At 39.2% G+C, this 15,415-nt stretch overlaps 2 long non-coding RNA genes across 2 annotated transcripts; both read right to left on the bottom strand.

Moving 5' to 3' along the window:
- Positions 1–1,006: 1,006 nt before the first annotated feature.
- On the bottom strand, positions 1,007–1,362 carry LOC121973244. The gene is made up of 3 exons (XR_006109443.1): positions 1,332–1,362; positions 1,191–1,219; positions 1,007–1,106 (listed from the first exon to the last, which is right to left on the bottom strand). It is a non-coding gene; the product is annotated as an uncharacterized LOC121973244 (long non-coding RNA).
- Positions 1,363–3,777: 2,415 nt separating this feature from the next.
- LOC121973245 lies at positions 3,778–4,155 on the bottom strand. The gene is made up of 3 exons (XR_006109444.1): positions 4,126–4,155; positions 3,985–4,013; positions 3,778–3,900 (listed from the first exon to the last, which is right to left on the bottom strand). It is a non-coding gene; the product is annotated as an uncharacterized LOC121973245 (long non-coding RNA).
- Between the last annotated feature and the right edge of the window lie 11,260 nt (positions 4,156–15,415).

A 15,415-nucleotide genomic window follows, 5' to 3' on the forward strand; every position in this document is an offset into this window, starting at 1 on the left:
ACTCACAACAGAAGTGGGACCGAGTGGATAGGGTTGTGACGACCGTGCACTCTGCATCACTACTCCTAATGAGTGACCGAGAGGACGGGATGCTGTCGGAGTACACACATACTCCTACCCCAAATCATAAATGGGGGAGCGCAACGCTCTCATCTCCCGGTACACGATGACGGGGAGGGATCTCTAACGTGCTATACGCTGCTCACACTACCCCTGAGCGGACCAACGGAGCACCGGAAGAGCAAACTGACGTGCTACCACGCTGCGTCACGCTACCCATGAGCGTCACAACGGAGCACCAAACAGTGATTAAACTGGCAATGTGCTCGACAATAATGGAGCAATCTATCACACAGCATGCAATCATGCGAATGGTGCATAACACTAAGCATGGTATTATACTAAACCGATCTATGGACATATAATGATGTGCACCATAGTGAACAAATCATATCAAAGTACACTGATCAAATAAGGTATCAAACCTAGGTCCTGAACATAGGAAACATGGTTATATCACTACCCCTATGAGCATGTGTAATCAGGTACATAACCACACGAAATGCAAAACATACAATCAATCAAGCAGGTAACAGGCAATCGGGTAGTGATTAACCTAAACAAATGAGGAACATAATTAATGTAACTTGTTAATTTCATTACTATGCATATCAAAGACAATAAGTGAAAAGTACCCGCCTTCAATAAAAAAGGTCCAAACTGGTAGTCAAGATACGCGTCTCGCGTCAAAGTCCTGTGTCAAAAATAGAAATATATTTTATTTAGCTACAACTCTTCCAAATAGCTAAATAAAATCTCTAATCCTAAATTAGGGCAAAACCCTAATCATATGACCATCATTCTTCCCACAAGAATTAATCTACACATGATCATCTATCTAAAATAATTGAATCAAAATCATGACCTATAGCATATATCAAATGCTCTACACCTTACCTTACTTCTCAGCTGCTCCTGTTACACCATAGGCCAGGAAAGTTACTGTTGGACGAAGTAACTGTTGCTGGAAACAAGGTATACCACAGCAAAACCTCCTTGCTGAAATCTTCCCCACAGTGCACAACACTTGACTGGAATCCCCCTTACTGCTCCAATTAAGAACAGAAGATACAGATTCATCAAGGCAACATCAAGAAAACCTAATTGAGAAACTTACTGGTAGCACTAACCTTGACACCTTCTCCTTAAAAACCCTCAGCTGAAACAAGATTAGCCACAGTAGATTAAAAAAAACTAATCTGCCATATAACTGAAACTAAGCAAAGATTAATCCCTCCACAATCGAAACTAAAAATGAGATCATGACCTACCGCTATTCCAATCAGTGAGAGGAAGAACTCGACATCTGGAAACTAGAGCACAGATCAAACTCGGTCGGCAAGGTGGCGTTGGGCACTGGGGTTCGGCACAGAGGAGGGAAGGGGAAATCGGGAAACAGAGGAGGGAGGACCGGCACTACTCGTCGTCGGCTTTGTGAGTTGCGGGCGGCGGTGGATCTAGGGCACGGCTGGCGCAAGCGTCGCCGGCGCTTGGGAGAAGAGAAGAAGAAGTGGCGGCGGCGCTGCTCCGAGCGAGAAGAAGGCGACCAGGAGTTAGGGCATAATGAGGTCTGTCGGGGGAAGAAAAGAAGAAGGGAAGAAGGGAGGAGGAGAACCGCCGAGTGGTTAGGGCACGGTCGCGACGGGGAAGGAAAAAGGGCGCACGGGTTTTCGGTGAGGAAGAGGAATGAAGGAAACGGCGGAGGAAAATAAGAAAAAGAATAAAAGAAAAAGGAAGAAAATCAAACATTTCCTCTTTAAAATAGGGTAGCCAAATCAGCTTCCCCGGAGCCCCGTTAACTTGTCCGTACGAGATCCGAAAAATTTCCGAAAAATTTCCAAAAATTCCCTTATTAATATTCGCCTATTTTCGGTATTTTACAAATATAGTAACTGACATTTGCACCCTAAATCTAGAGTTTTTGGAGTAGTATAATGAGCCACTTATTTTTTCAATATCTTTAAGATATGGTCCAACATAATTAAGTTGACCATGAAAAGATCTAAAGGTTTTGATATCCTCTATTTTTTAGGGAAAATTTAATAGCTTAGTGGCTATATGAGCTTGGAGTGAGATATTTCCTTGACCAATGATATTGCCTAAGAATTCAATATGGGAAACTACTAATTTCAATTCCTTCTGAGACCCATGTTTTTCAAATAAGTTGAATATCATGTGGAGATGAACATAATGTCCAGGCAGGCATATAGTAAAACATATCGAAATAAAATCCATCGACACAAAAAATTCACACCAGATCCATAGTATCAAAAATCCATAATATCAAAAACAGAATAAGTCTAAACATAGACTAATAAAGAAGAAAACCAAAAGATTACTAAGCCCTCGTGGTCAGCAGGGGACTAGCGACTAAAACTCTCTCCTGACAGCATCAACCTGGAAAAATAACAACAATGGAGACGGGGTGAGTCCAACACTCTACAGGTACACTGATATGCAAAGTAAGGAAATAACACCTAGCACTAATCATGCATACAGTCTCCTGATAAAAATAAAGGTAAATGCAAACCGAAGTAAACAGGAGAGAAACTGTACTAACCAGGACCTGGGTATAAAGACAAACAGTCCGAAAGGTATAGAAGACCTGTATGCATGTCAAACATAGGTATCCAAACAATATGCAACATATAAATGCAGCAAACATAAACACAAGCAATAAATGCATCATGCATATGATGCCAATGTCATGGTCACCCCTGACGCCAGTCAGCCAACTCACAGCAGAAGTGGTACCGAGTGGATAGGGTTGTGACGACCGTGCACTCTGCATCACTACTCCTGATGAGTGACCGAGAGGACGGGATGCTGTCGGAGTACACACATACTCCTACCCCAAATCATAAATGGGGGAGCGCAATGCTCTCATCTCCCGGTACACGATGACGGGGAGGGATCTCTAACGTGCTACACGCTGCTCACACTACCCCTGAGCGGACCAACGGAGCACCGGAAGAGCAAACTAACGTGCTACCACGCTGCGTCACGCTACCCATAAGCGTCACAACGGAGCACCGAACAGTGATGAAACTGGCAATGTGCTCGACAATAATGGAGCAATCTATCACACAGCATGTAATCATGCGAATGGTGCATGACACTAAGCATGGTATTATACTAAACCGATCTATGGACATATAATGATGTGCATCATAGTGAACAAATCATATCAAAGTACACTGATCAAATAAGGTATCAAACCTAGGTCCTGAACATAGGAAACATGGTTATATCACTACCCCTATGAGCATGTGTAATCAGGTACATAACCACACGAAATGCAAAACATACAATCAATCAAGCAGGTAACAGGCAATCGGGTAGTGATTAACCTAAACAAATGAGGAACATAATTAATGTAACTTGTTAATTTCATTACTATGCATATCAAAGACAATAAGTGAAAAGTACCCGCCTCCAATAAAAAAGGTCCAAACTGGTAGTCAAGATACGCGTCTCGCGTCAAAGTCCTGTGTCAAAAATAGAAATATATTTTATTTAGCTACTACTCTTCCAAATAGCTAAATAAAATCTCTAATCCTAAATTAGGGCAAAACCCTAATCATATGACCATCATTCTTCCCACAAGAATTAATCTACACATGATCATCTATCTAAAATAATTGAATCAAAATCATGACCTATAGCATATATCAAATGCTCTACACCTTACCTTACTTCTCAGCTGCTCCTGTTACACCATAGGCCAGGAAAGTTACTGTTGGACGAAGTAACTGTTGCTGGAAACAAGGTATACCACAGCAAAACCTCCTTGCTGAAATCTTCCCCACAGTGCACAACACTTGACTGGAATCCCCCTTACTGCTCCAATTAAGAACAGAAGATACAGATTCATCAAGGCAACATCAAGAAAACCTAATTGAGAAACTTACTGGTAGCACTAACCTTGACACCTTCTCCTTAAAAACCCTCAGCTGAAACAAGATTAGCCACAGTAGATTAAAAAAAACTAATCTGCCATATAACTAAAACTAAGCAAAGATTAATCCCTCCACAATCGAAACTAAAAATGAGATCATGACCTACCGCTATTCCAATCAGTGAGAGGAAGAACTCAGCATCTGGAAACTAGAGCACAGATCAAACTCGACCGGCAAGGTGGCGTTGGGCACTGGGGTTCGGCACAGAGGAGGGAAGGGAAAATCGGGAAACAGAGGAGGGAGGACCGACCCTGCTCGTCGTCGGCTTTGTGAGTTGCGGCCGGCGGTGGATCTAGGGCACGGCTGGCGCAAGCGTCGCCGGCGCTTGGGAGAAGAGAAGAAGAAGTGGCGGCGGCGCTGCTCCGAGCGAGAAGAAGGCGACCAGGAGTTAGGGCATAATGAGGTCTGTCGGGGGAAGAAAAGAAGAAGGGAAGAAGGGAGGAGGAGAACCGCCGAGTGGTTAGGGCACGGTCGCGACGGGGAAGGAAAAAGGGCGCACGGGTTTTCGGTGAGGAAGAGGAATGAAGGAAACGGCGGAGGAAAATAAGAAAAAGAATAAAAGAAAAAGGAAGAAAATCAAACATTTCCTCTTTAAAATAGGGTAGCCAAATCAGCTTCCCCGGAGCCCCATTTTTATCCCCGTTAACTTGTCCGTACGAGCTCCGAAAAATTTCCGAAAAATTTCCAAAAATTCCCTTATTAATATTCGCCTATTTTCGGTATTTTACAAATATAGTAACTGACATTTGCACCCTAAATCTAGAGTTTTTGGAGTAGTATAATGAGCCACTTATTTTTTCAATATCTTTAAGATATGGTCCAACATAATTAAGTTGACCATGAAAAGATCTAAAGGTTTTGATATCCTCTATTTTTTAGGGAAAATTTAATAGCTTAGTGGCTATATGAGCTTGGAGTGAGATATTTCCTTGACCAATGATATTGCCTAAGAATTCAATATGGGAAACTACTAATTTCAATTCCTTCTGAGACCCATGTTTTTCAAATAAGTTGAATATCATGTGGAGATGAACATAATGTTCTTTCTTTATTTGGGACAAAACTAATACATCATCAATATATACACAAGTGAAAGAAGCAACTCCTTTAAAAATATCATCCATTTTGTGTTGGAAAACTTGGGGAGCTACTTTGTGTCCAAATGGCATTACAAACCATTCAAAATGTCCTTCGGGACAGGAAAATACAGTCCAATATATAGAGTCTGGATGTATTTTAACTTGCCAAAATTCAGATTTCATATCAAATTTGGAATACCATTTAGAATTTAAATTTTATTCAATATCTGATCTTTGTCTGGTATCTTGTAACATTCTTCATGACAATTGTTATTAAGATGCTTATAATTAAAGATCATTCTAGACTGACCTCTCTTTTGTTCTTCTCCTTTGTTAACAATAAACCCAGGGCTCCTATGTCTATAACCAGATCGTTGTATGACCTTAAGTGTAAGTAATTGGGAAATATGGTTTTTACATTCTTCTCTATCCCAATGTATTTAAATCTTGTGCTTGAATAGTCATATCAGGATTAATGGTGTTTAATTTACAATAGATTTTGTCTCGTTCCCAGTATTTGGTAGGATTTTCTCTTATGATTTCTAATTTTTCGAGTCTAGAGATTACTGTATCTAAGTTTTCTTGTGTTTTAAGTAAAGCACATAAATATGTAGGATTTAGACAATCTTGATAGTAAGTATCTATGTCTTGATTACAGAAATAACATGTGATTGAGTCTTCTACTTCTGTATATAGGATTTCAATGCCAAGTATAGTTAATTTTCCTGAAGGTGGACTTTCTCTTTGTTTTTAATTTTGCATGTGTTTTTAATAGGGCAAGGACAACTTGCTGTTGGGTTGAAAGAGTTAGGAGGAGGAGGGTTGTCACCACGCTTATAAGCGTTAACCTCTAAAGGACAGGCAGAAAGGATGGGAGAAATAACAGGAGTAAAGAGAAAAATAGCATAATCTTTAGGAAGTAAGAGAGCAATGTCAAGAGAAATGAGAAAATTGAGGCCCAAAATCAAGGGGATATTTTTATGTGGCATAGGGTATATCCAAAGCTGAGGAAGTAAAAGAGCAGAACTAAAAACACCACAACTAGTGTAGAAACAAAGGTGTACATTTTTAACGAACTTGTGACAGCTAAGTTGTTGGCCATCAAATTGGGTGCTGTAAAGTAAGTTTAATCAGAGAAGGAGGTAAGAAAGAAACGAACAAATGTTCGTCTATAGTGGAAGTAGTAGCACTACTATCTAAGAAAGCATGTAAAGTAAGTTTATGACCCTGAATATTAAGTGTACATTGAACACAAATATCTATAGTGAGACCAAAATTACATATGCTTGGAGTTTGGATAAACACTAAGTCAATGCCATCAAGATCCTCAGTAAGAATGAGTATTTTACCTTTGCGTTGATCTAGACTAAGATGACTAGCAGTCTAATCATTAAGTTGAGCTATTTCAATTTCTAAAAGATTTAAATGAGTTTCTAAGATAGAAACCCTAGTTTTTAAAAGTGAAGTCCGAGTACTATCTTTAATAGTATAAGTAGGAGGAATAATAACCTGAAAGATGAGATCTAAACAAACATTACAACATTGTCTTTTACAGAGCCTACAAGTTCCTCATTGTAATATGGAAGGGTAATAACCACATATAAAATAGGGGGCATTATTCGTGTAGGATCGAAAGCGCTAGAGTGGGGGAGCGGGAGTGAATAACACTCATGGATTTTTCACTTTTTCGAAAAATACTCGCATAAAGAGTAAGTACAGTAGAATAAAGAAAGAGACGAAAAGACAATGCTAACATGACCAAGTTTTACTTGGTTCAGAGCCTATAGCGACTTCTACTCCAAGGCACGCACATGAGAGTACTTTCATTGGACAATCACTATTAGTTCAAAATTGTATAAGTAGAGATTCACAACTTTTGAAGAACTTAAATAATTTAAATGTTTCGACAATCTACAGACTTGAAGAATCGAGTCTTCGATCATCGGAACAACGTTTGGGCATCGTAAAGCATTTTTTGAGCAATGTGCAGGAGAAAAACTTCTTTGAATTGATGTGTCTAAGCTACTAGTCGAAGTCTCCTTTCATAGCCACATCTGGGCGCCTAGATCCCTTCCCGGGCACTTGGACTATGCTGACATGGCAAGCTCTCATCAAAACTTCATCCCTGAAGTTTATCCACGTCCAGGCTCCCGGACCCCCTCCAGGCGCCTGGACCGCTAACGTGGGTCGGCCAATCGTTGCGCTCTACCTTAGCGTGTCAATGAAATTTTGGTCGTCTGGGCGCTTAGAGCACCTCCGAGCGCCTAAATCACCCGGGTGCCTAGCCAGGCACATGTCAGGGCGCCTCTTTATTGGCGCTTGTCTAGGCGCTCAGAGCAACTCTAGGTACCTAGACCAGCTTTCTGTAACTTCTTTTTCATGCAAAATAAAGTTAGCTTAGACAATAATATATGAAGCATAATAAGTTTTGATAGCCTTCAGACTATCCGGTCTTGACTTTGAGTTTCATTGAAACTCTAGGTCGGACTGATGCCTACTGTTCCCTCTTCGGAGAACGCATCCTCACCTACTCCTCTTAGAAGAGATTACCTTTTATCATATCGGTCCTCCAAACTGTCTGGACTTTTACTAAGTGTCCGAGACATCAAGACTTTATGTTAGACGTCCAATCCTCCATCTGCTCAGTCTTCCACCTAGTGTCTGTGACCCCTAGGATTTTCACCTAGCATCCTAGACCCTAGGATTTCACCCAACGTCCTTGACCTGCTGAGACTTTTCCCAACCCCCCGAACCAGGATTTCGTTACCTAACCGCAGGTAGGACTTTTTACCTGCCTAGTCTCAACTAGGACTTTCCTTTGTCTAAGATCACTTAGAACTTTCCTGTACACTTAGTTCAACTTATTAGACAACAAGAAATCTTAACTTTAAACCCTTTGTCATAATCAAAACTTAGGTTCGATCATTTAGTGCCTTCTATACCAACAATTTGTACCTTCTTTTAAAAACCATTCATGGGGACAAGTGCGTTGGTCAAATCAGAGATCTGTTAAGTTTGTGGGATGAATTAATGATACATTAGGGTAAAGTTGTTTATTTCATTAAGTGTATCTTCAAAAGTAAGGGTATCCTCCTGTGTAAGTGGGAAAGAAGGATATAAGAAAGAATTGATTAAGGTATAATTGGTTGAAGAAGAGATTCCATCAAAGTCATTTACTAAGACAATAGAGTATATCAAAGAGTTGTCAGATACATGTGATTGGACTTCTATTAAATCTAAGTTGGTATAGCCAACTAGTCGTACCTTGCAGCTGTATAGATTTTTTCGATTTGGGCATGCTGATGAAAGGTGTCCAAGTTCATTACATGCAAAGTAAGTGATAGTATTAGCATAAGTCTTTTGGGGTTTGAATTTTCTTACATGCCTATCTTTGTTTAAGTAAGGTTTATTTTCCTTGCTTTTTCAAACATAATAAATCTTTTTGGGTTTCATCTTTGGTTTTGGTAGAATCATAGGTTTAGTGTGTTTTCGTTTGTGTTTATGTTATTGTGTAGGTTCGTACTGTCGTGGAGCATAAATCTAACTATAAAACTCATATTGTTAATTTTTAAGTTGTTTTTGGCTATGAATGTATGTGCATTTGTCTTTAAGTGTAGCTAAAATGTGTTGAATTCTAATACCTATATTATCATAGAGTGCTAGTATATGTTGATCTATCCAAGATTTATAGATTTCTTTTCCTAAGTCTCCTAGAAATTTACTAAAAATTCATTCTCGTATGGATGAATTACAATAATTTCTTGATATAGTTGTTAAGGCTAAGAAATCATTATGAAAAGATTTAATGTAATTTCAATTAAAAAGTTAGAGTTATTCTAAATCTCTCATGGCTTCTTTTGTTTGATGTCTAAACCAGTATTAGCATCTCTAGCAGTTAAGAGTGTTTGGATAGCATAACAAAAGTTAAGTATATTGTTTCCTTGTGAAGCAATCTGAATAACTTCTTCTAGAAAATAAAGTTTAAAATCTTCCCATGCTACTCTAGCAACATCTCCTAAGTAGTTTTCACTTGCTCTTATCATAGTATCTCCTATTTCTATATATAATTCATGTTTTACTTGATAATCTCATTGTACAGAGACTATCCATTATTCTAAGTATCATATAACTGAGGGTCACATTCAATTATATTTAATAAAATTGCATCTTTGCCAAAAAAAAAATTACTTCTGGGGGTCGTCTTTTGCCTATGGTTTTGACTAGAGGATTGTTATTTGTGTAAGGCATGATCCTAGTTCTAGGAGGGTGTTGTAACGACCCGCCTTCTACTAGCTGAGCTGTAAGGCCGATCGCTACAGTTATGCTGTGCTAACTGTGTGGAAAACTGATCTAATTTAAATTTTAGTTGCTATCTGATAACTATTCTTGGTTCTACATATGCTGAAGGGTATAATCTAAAGGATACCAGGTGTATCCTACATTCCCTATGGACTAGAAGCTGATCTGCTAAGTTTCCTGGTCGAAACTGAACTTCCCAATCGATCCAGACTGAACTGGATCGATTGCTCTCTGTTGGATCGATCCAGACCGCTACTGTACTCGGGTGATAATCTGGACCGATCGGCTGATCGATCCAGGCTCACCGATTGATCCAGTGATCGATCCAGCGTGCTTCTGTGCACGGGACTTTATTTGGATCGATCGGCTGATCAATCCAACATAAGTCAATCGATCCAATGATCGATCGAAAACCTTTCTGTTCGCGAGGAATAGCTTGGATCGATCGACCGATCGATCCAGAGGCCTTCTGTTCGCGACAGAATGTGTCTGGATCAATCGGCTGATCGATCCAGAAGCCTTCTGTTCACGGAATCAGCCCCCAATCGATCCATGGATCGATCGAGGACCCCCGATCGATCCACCTCGATCGATCCATGGATCGATCGGAGTTTCTGATTTCGCACTGAAACTCTGATTTCAGCACTCTGGCGTGCCAAAACCTCACACAACAAATTCTAAAATCAATTGGAATGTATTCTAGCAACTATTAACCAGCATTCTAACATAATTACTAACAAACTAAATAAATCTCCCATGGTTTAAACATTCTAAGGTCTGAAAATGCATGAAAGAAGAATTACTAAGAATCCAACTATTTAAGCTTGCTAAAACCCCTGAGGATCTTTTATTCCAGTTCCTGCCACACACACCATCATTGCATTGAACTCCAGCTTCATCTGCTAGTCAATCTTCCCTTTACCTTTATCTGCAGTATAAGGGAAAATAGTATCGGTAAGCTTAAAGCTTAGTAAGAAACCAACTACCTCACTAAAACATGCAACGATGCAAACATGTTTTTAAATCATGCTGTTTAAAAGGATATGCTAAGTATACTGAATAAACTAAACATGGCATGGCATATAAGCATACAATCATGGCATATCTAAAGCTGAACATGATATCAATCACATGGTATCAATGAAAACTAAGCTGATACTAAAACTGAGCTACTACTAGGACTGTACTGGATTCACGAACTAATTTGTGAAAGGTTGAAAATCATATACATATAGTAAGTGAAAATACTAAACATGTTGTTTGGGCCCGGCAACTGTACTTGCTGTGCGCGCATCCCTAACTAGACTCGGGTTTGCAAGTCCCGAATTTAGTAGGGTTAACTAGGTTATCTAAACCTAGGGACGACTATGGGAGCCCAACCTAATGGATATCTAATCCAGTACAGTGCCACTGAAAAGTAAAATACTGAAATAGCTAATACTATTTTGCTGAATCTAGGTTATCTGAACCTAGAACTAGGTTGTCTGAACCTAGAGGCGACTGTGGGAGCCCACCCATGGGACCGTAGTCCCATATAAGCTAGAATAAACTGATTTACTGATTTAGATACTTCTAATGCATTCAACTGAACTGTTAAAATGCCTAATTTGTATTTTTACTTAACTAGCTAATTTATCGAACACTTAGTGTGCTTTAACTCCCCTCTCTATTAGGGAGACTACCTTTAGGCACCCAACAACATCTAAACCTCCAACTGAAGGGGAAAAGACGTGTCCGGCCCATCTAAAGGTACTCACTAAATCCCTAAACCTGCGAGGAGGGTTAAATACACCCTATATGCCGAAAAATCTGCATATAACTAAACTAATGCATAGAAAACCAAACGGAAGCTACTTATACTGCAGGTGAGGGGTTTCTTACATTGTGTGCTAGATTTCTTACAAATCTAATCGCTAGAAATTCCGGTGGAGACGACTTCTCGACGATTCGCTCGCGTCCACGTGTTCTACTCGCGGAGGGGAACGTCCGTGTGCTGAAATCGTCGCCGGAAAGTAACCTTGGGGCCCTAGGGAGAGAACCCTAGGTCTTCTTGGTGTGGCGCCGAGAGAAGGAGGAAGAGAAGAGAGGTGTTCGGCATGAGGGTTTGGAGAAAGAAGGTGGCGTGAGGTTTTGTGAGGAGAGGGCTGCCGAACCAAATTAAACCAAACCCAACTTAAGTTCTTAATTTATATTAAGTGGATTATTGAACCCAACTCTAATATAAATATAATCGGTTCCTCTTTCTTTCAGCACGACCCTGCTGGGTTCACCGGTTACTAAGGCTAACTAAAGGTTTAGCGGACCCGAGAGGTCCCGGGTTTGATTCCCGCTTAAACCATTTTGCTTATCTAATTACTTTTGCTACTTCCGCTACTCGGAAAATTCCGGGAAAATATCTAAAAATTCCAGAAAAATCATAGAATAATTCTAATGCAAGTTTGAGAATTTTCGGGCGTTACAGGTGTCCTTGTCTATAGTCTATAGTTCTCATCGTACTTTCAGGTAGTCTGACTTTATATGGTTTTGAAGTAGTTGAGGACTCAACTGGATTAATAAAGTTTCTAGTTAAGATAGGGATACTGATATCAGACAAACTATCTATATTCTTAGTTGGTTGGGTGTTTTGGGCTATTATATTTTGATCTTCATCAAAATATAGTGTCTAATTGTTGGAAGTTTGTGAAGTTACTGATTAAAGGGTTTCAATTCTAAGAGGTCTTGATCAGTTAAAGCTGAGGTAGCCTTAGAAGGCATATAAACATATTCATATAAGTCACTAACAAGACTATAAATTATGTCTGTTGCATTAATGCAATTATAAGTTACTGTTATAGTACTGGCTTGTTTGATCTTATTTCTTTGTACTAATTGTAGATGTCTTTGTTCAAGTTGTCTCAAAATTTGTATACAATTTGAAATATGTAACATTAAGTTTACATTGTTGGGTTCAGATAATTCTTCTATTTCAGTGGAGGAAGGATAAGAATAAAAGGTTTTAAAAGTTGAGAGGCTCAACATCTAAGGATAAAATTAAAGAGACATCCAATTCAAGGATTAAGGGAGAGCATAATTCATTGATACTGGAACGAGAAGAAGCCTCTACATCTAGATCAAATGAAGAATCATGTGTCACCCCTATAAGTCAAGGAGGTAAAACAATTTTAATTTGTAAAAATAAAAAGCATATCATATGCTTTGAGCGTAGAGAGAATAGACACTACAAGAGCAAGTGTCTAAAATTAGCCAAGAAAAAGGTTTAAGTGATACAAGGAAAAATCAAAGGAGGTTGGAACCTTAGTAGAGAGGGGCAAGGAGCATATTGTGTGTTTCTTGTGTAATCACAACATCAAAATCAATGTTCAAAGAGGAGATCCTCAACTAAGAACAAAGGAGGAAGTTCAAGTCAAGGGGGAGCTTCTAAGGGAAAAACTAAGGTACCACTAGTTAATGGTACTTATTTAAATCATGATAAAATGCATGCTAGAAATAACTCTCATCATTTTAGTGCTATTTATCATGAAAATGGAAACCATGAAAAACCTAGGGAAAATTACAAGTCATTGCATTCTAGAACTACCTGACCTAAGTATAGGAAGGTAGAAAACTAATTAGGCAAGAACTCTAAGGAAATTAGATATATGTCTAAAAAGAAAAATATCCAAGGTCATCAAGAAAAATCAAAAGTTGAGGAGTTAATGATGAAAAATCAAGTCTTGATGTTAAGACTTAATAAATTAGAAAAGACCCTTAGGAAAATGATAAATAATGTCGAAGGGTCTAAGAAACAAAACCTAGGTTTAGGAAAACAAGGGTCATCTATAGACAAGAAGGGTTTGGGGTACAAATCCAAGTCCAAGGACAAGGTACCCTCACATTATAGAGTTCCATATAGTTTTGGAACTAACTCTAGGTTAAGAAGTCAAGTAAAGGTTATAAGGGAGGCTATTCCTGGAGTTTACTTTTAGAAGACTAGTGTGATTAAGACTTCGAAATGCCTAGGAAAGTCATTAAGAAGGTATCTATAAGTACCTCAAGTTGATTTTAATGTGGTCAACTAAGTCAAGTTAGTTCCTGTTGCATTGATGCCTTGTGCCTAAGTGTGTAGGAGCTTAGAAATATAAGAAGTTGAGCACAAGACGTAGAGGATGAGAAGGATGACACGGGAAGTGAGCCGACGGATTAGGTGCATCCGAGGGATGAGAAGCTGTGGAAGAGTACACCAATGGACAAGAATGACGTATGCAATGTCAGGAGATGAGAAGTCGAGAGGAAGCCTACTCGAGAAGAAGATCAGAGTTAGATCATCTACGTGAAGAAAGGACTTAGGAGTTGCCAGCCCAGAGTGAAGGCGCCTCCAAGGGTTTGGAGTTGCCTCGAGCATCGACAGCGTAATTGTTGCTTTTGGGACCCGAGGCATCTCAAAGGAGCATGAAGGCGCCCTCACACCTATTCGAAGGAAGGAACCCTCAAGCATATGGAAGGTGCCCTTGTGCCTTCACCAGAGGCGTCCTCAAACTGGTTAGAGGCACCTCCAGTAGCCGTTGAGAGAGGATAAAGTCTTATCGCTAGAAGATAAGCTCTATCCTCTTGAAGGTGCCTTGGACCTCCTTAGAGGCACCTTCGAGCGATGAACATTAATAGATACTTTATCCTAGGAGGCTATAAAAAGCCCCCTGGTGTTAGGAATGAACACAACAACTTGTAATCAATTTCTATACTCCATACTGAGTTGTTAACGATTGTAAGAGGATTCTCCACCTTCAATAAAGGAGATTTTTATTGAGCTTTCACTTGCCTTGGATTAACAACCACACCTAGGTTGTTACCAAGTAAATCATGCCTCCTTTTTGTTTATGTTTTTGATTAATTTATTTATAATTGTTTGACTATTTATCCTTGTTAGTTCAAAAAGTAAGAGATTTTTATAACTCTATTTTTAGGGCAATTAACCCCCCTCTAGCCATGCAGCTTAATGTGGACCTACAATTGGTATCAAAGCTTAACCGCTTCAAAAGGACTAATTGCTTGCTAAAGTAAGAAGACGATGGTTGGACCAAGCATATACTCACCAAAGTTTAAGAGGGAGTTCACACTCTGAAAACCTTGGATGGAGGTATTTTTAAAACTATTTTAAAAATTATTTTAATAATTAAATATGATTTTATAATATCCAAAGACCAACATGGAAAAGAAAATGAAGAGCACTTGTGGAACAAGAAGGAGCATAATGACTTCGTGATAAATGAGAAAGTTGAATACCACCTCCTAGGTGCTCTTCCACCCCATGAAGTCAATCAAATCTGGAGCTACTACTTGGAAAAATAACTCTAGGAGAAATTTCTAGAGTTGCACAAAGGTAGCTCTGAAGCCAAGCTCACAAAATGAGACCTACTCCAGAATCAACTGACGAACCTCAGACTGAAAGGAGAGACAGTCGCTCAACTACATGCCAAACTGAAGGAGCTGATCACCAAACTCTCAAATCTAAGAGAAATAATAACGAATAGAGACTCCCTAAGGTATGTTCTTAATACTTTCTCAAGGACCCCAGATTGGATGATAATCGACTCCTACTACATTTTGAAGGATTTAGAGGTAAGTATATTAGAAATTTTATTTTCTACATTAGAACTTTACGAATCTAGATGTACAGGACTAAGAAAGGAGTCGAGTAAGGACATTACCCTAAAGGCAAAAAGGGTTGAACTAGACTTCGAAGCCTCTCTTGACGAAGATGAAGAAGCTTTTCTGGTAAGAAAGTTTTCAAAAATTTTATGATCTAACAATTTTGACAAGAGACAAGTAATAAAATCCCTTCGGAGTAAGAGGAAAGTTTGGTGCTACAATTGTCAAGAAGTGGGGCATATCAAATATAACTGTCTGAAACTGAAAAACAAAGGAAAGGGAAAAGGGTCAAGTAGATTCAAGCACAAGAACCTAAAAGTAACATGGGATGAATCCTCATCCGAGTTTGAGATAGAAGAATACGCTGGATTAGCATTACTGGAGGATCACCAA

Source organism: Zingiber officinale, chromosome 4A, assembly GCF_018446385.1.
Source record: "Zingiber officinale cultivar Zhangliang chromosome 4A, Zo_v1.1, whole genome shotgun sequence".
Lineage (NCBI taxonomy): Eukaryota > Viridiplantae > Streptophyta > Magnoliopsida > Zingiberales > Zingiberaceae > Zingiber > Zingiber officinale.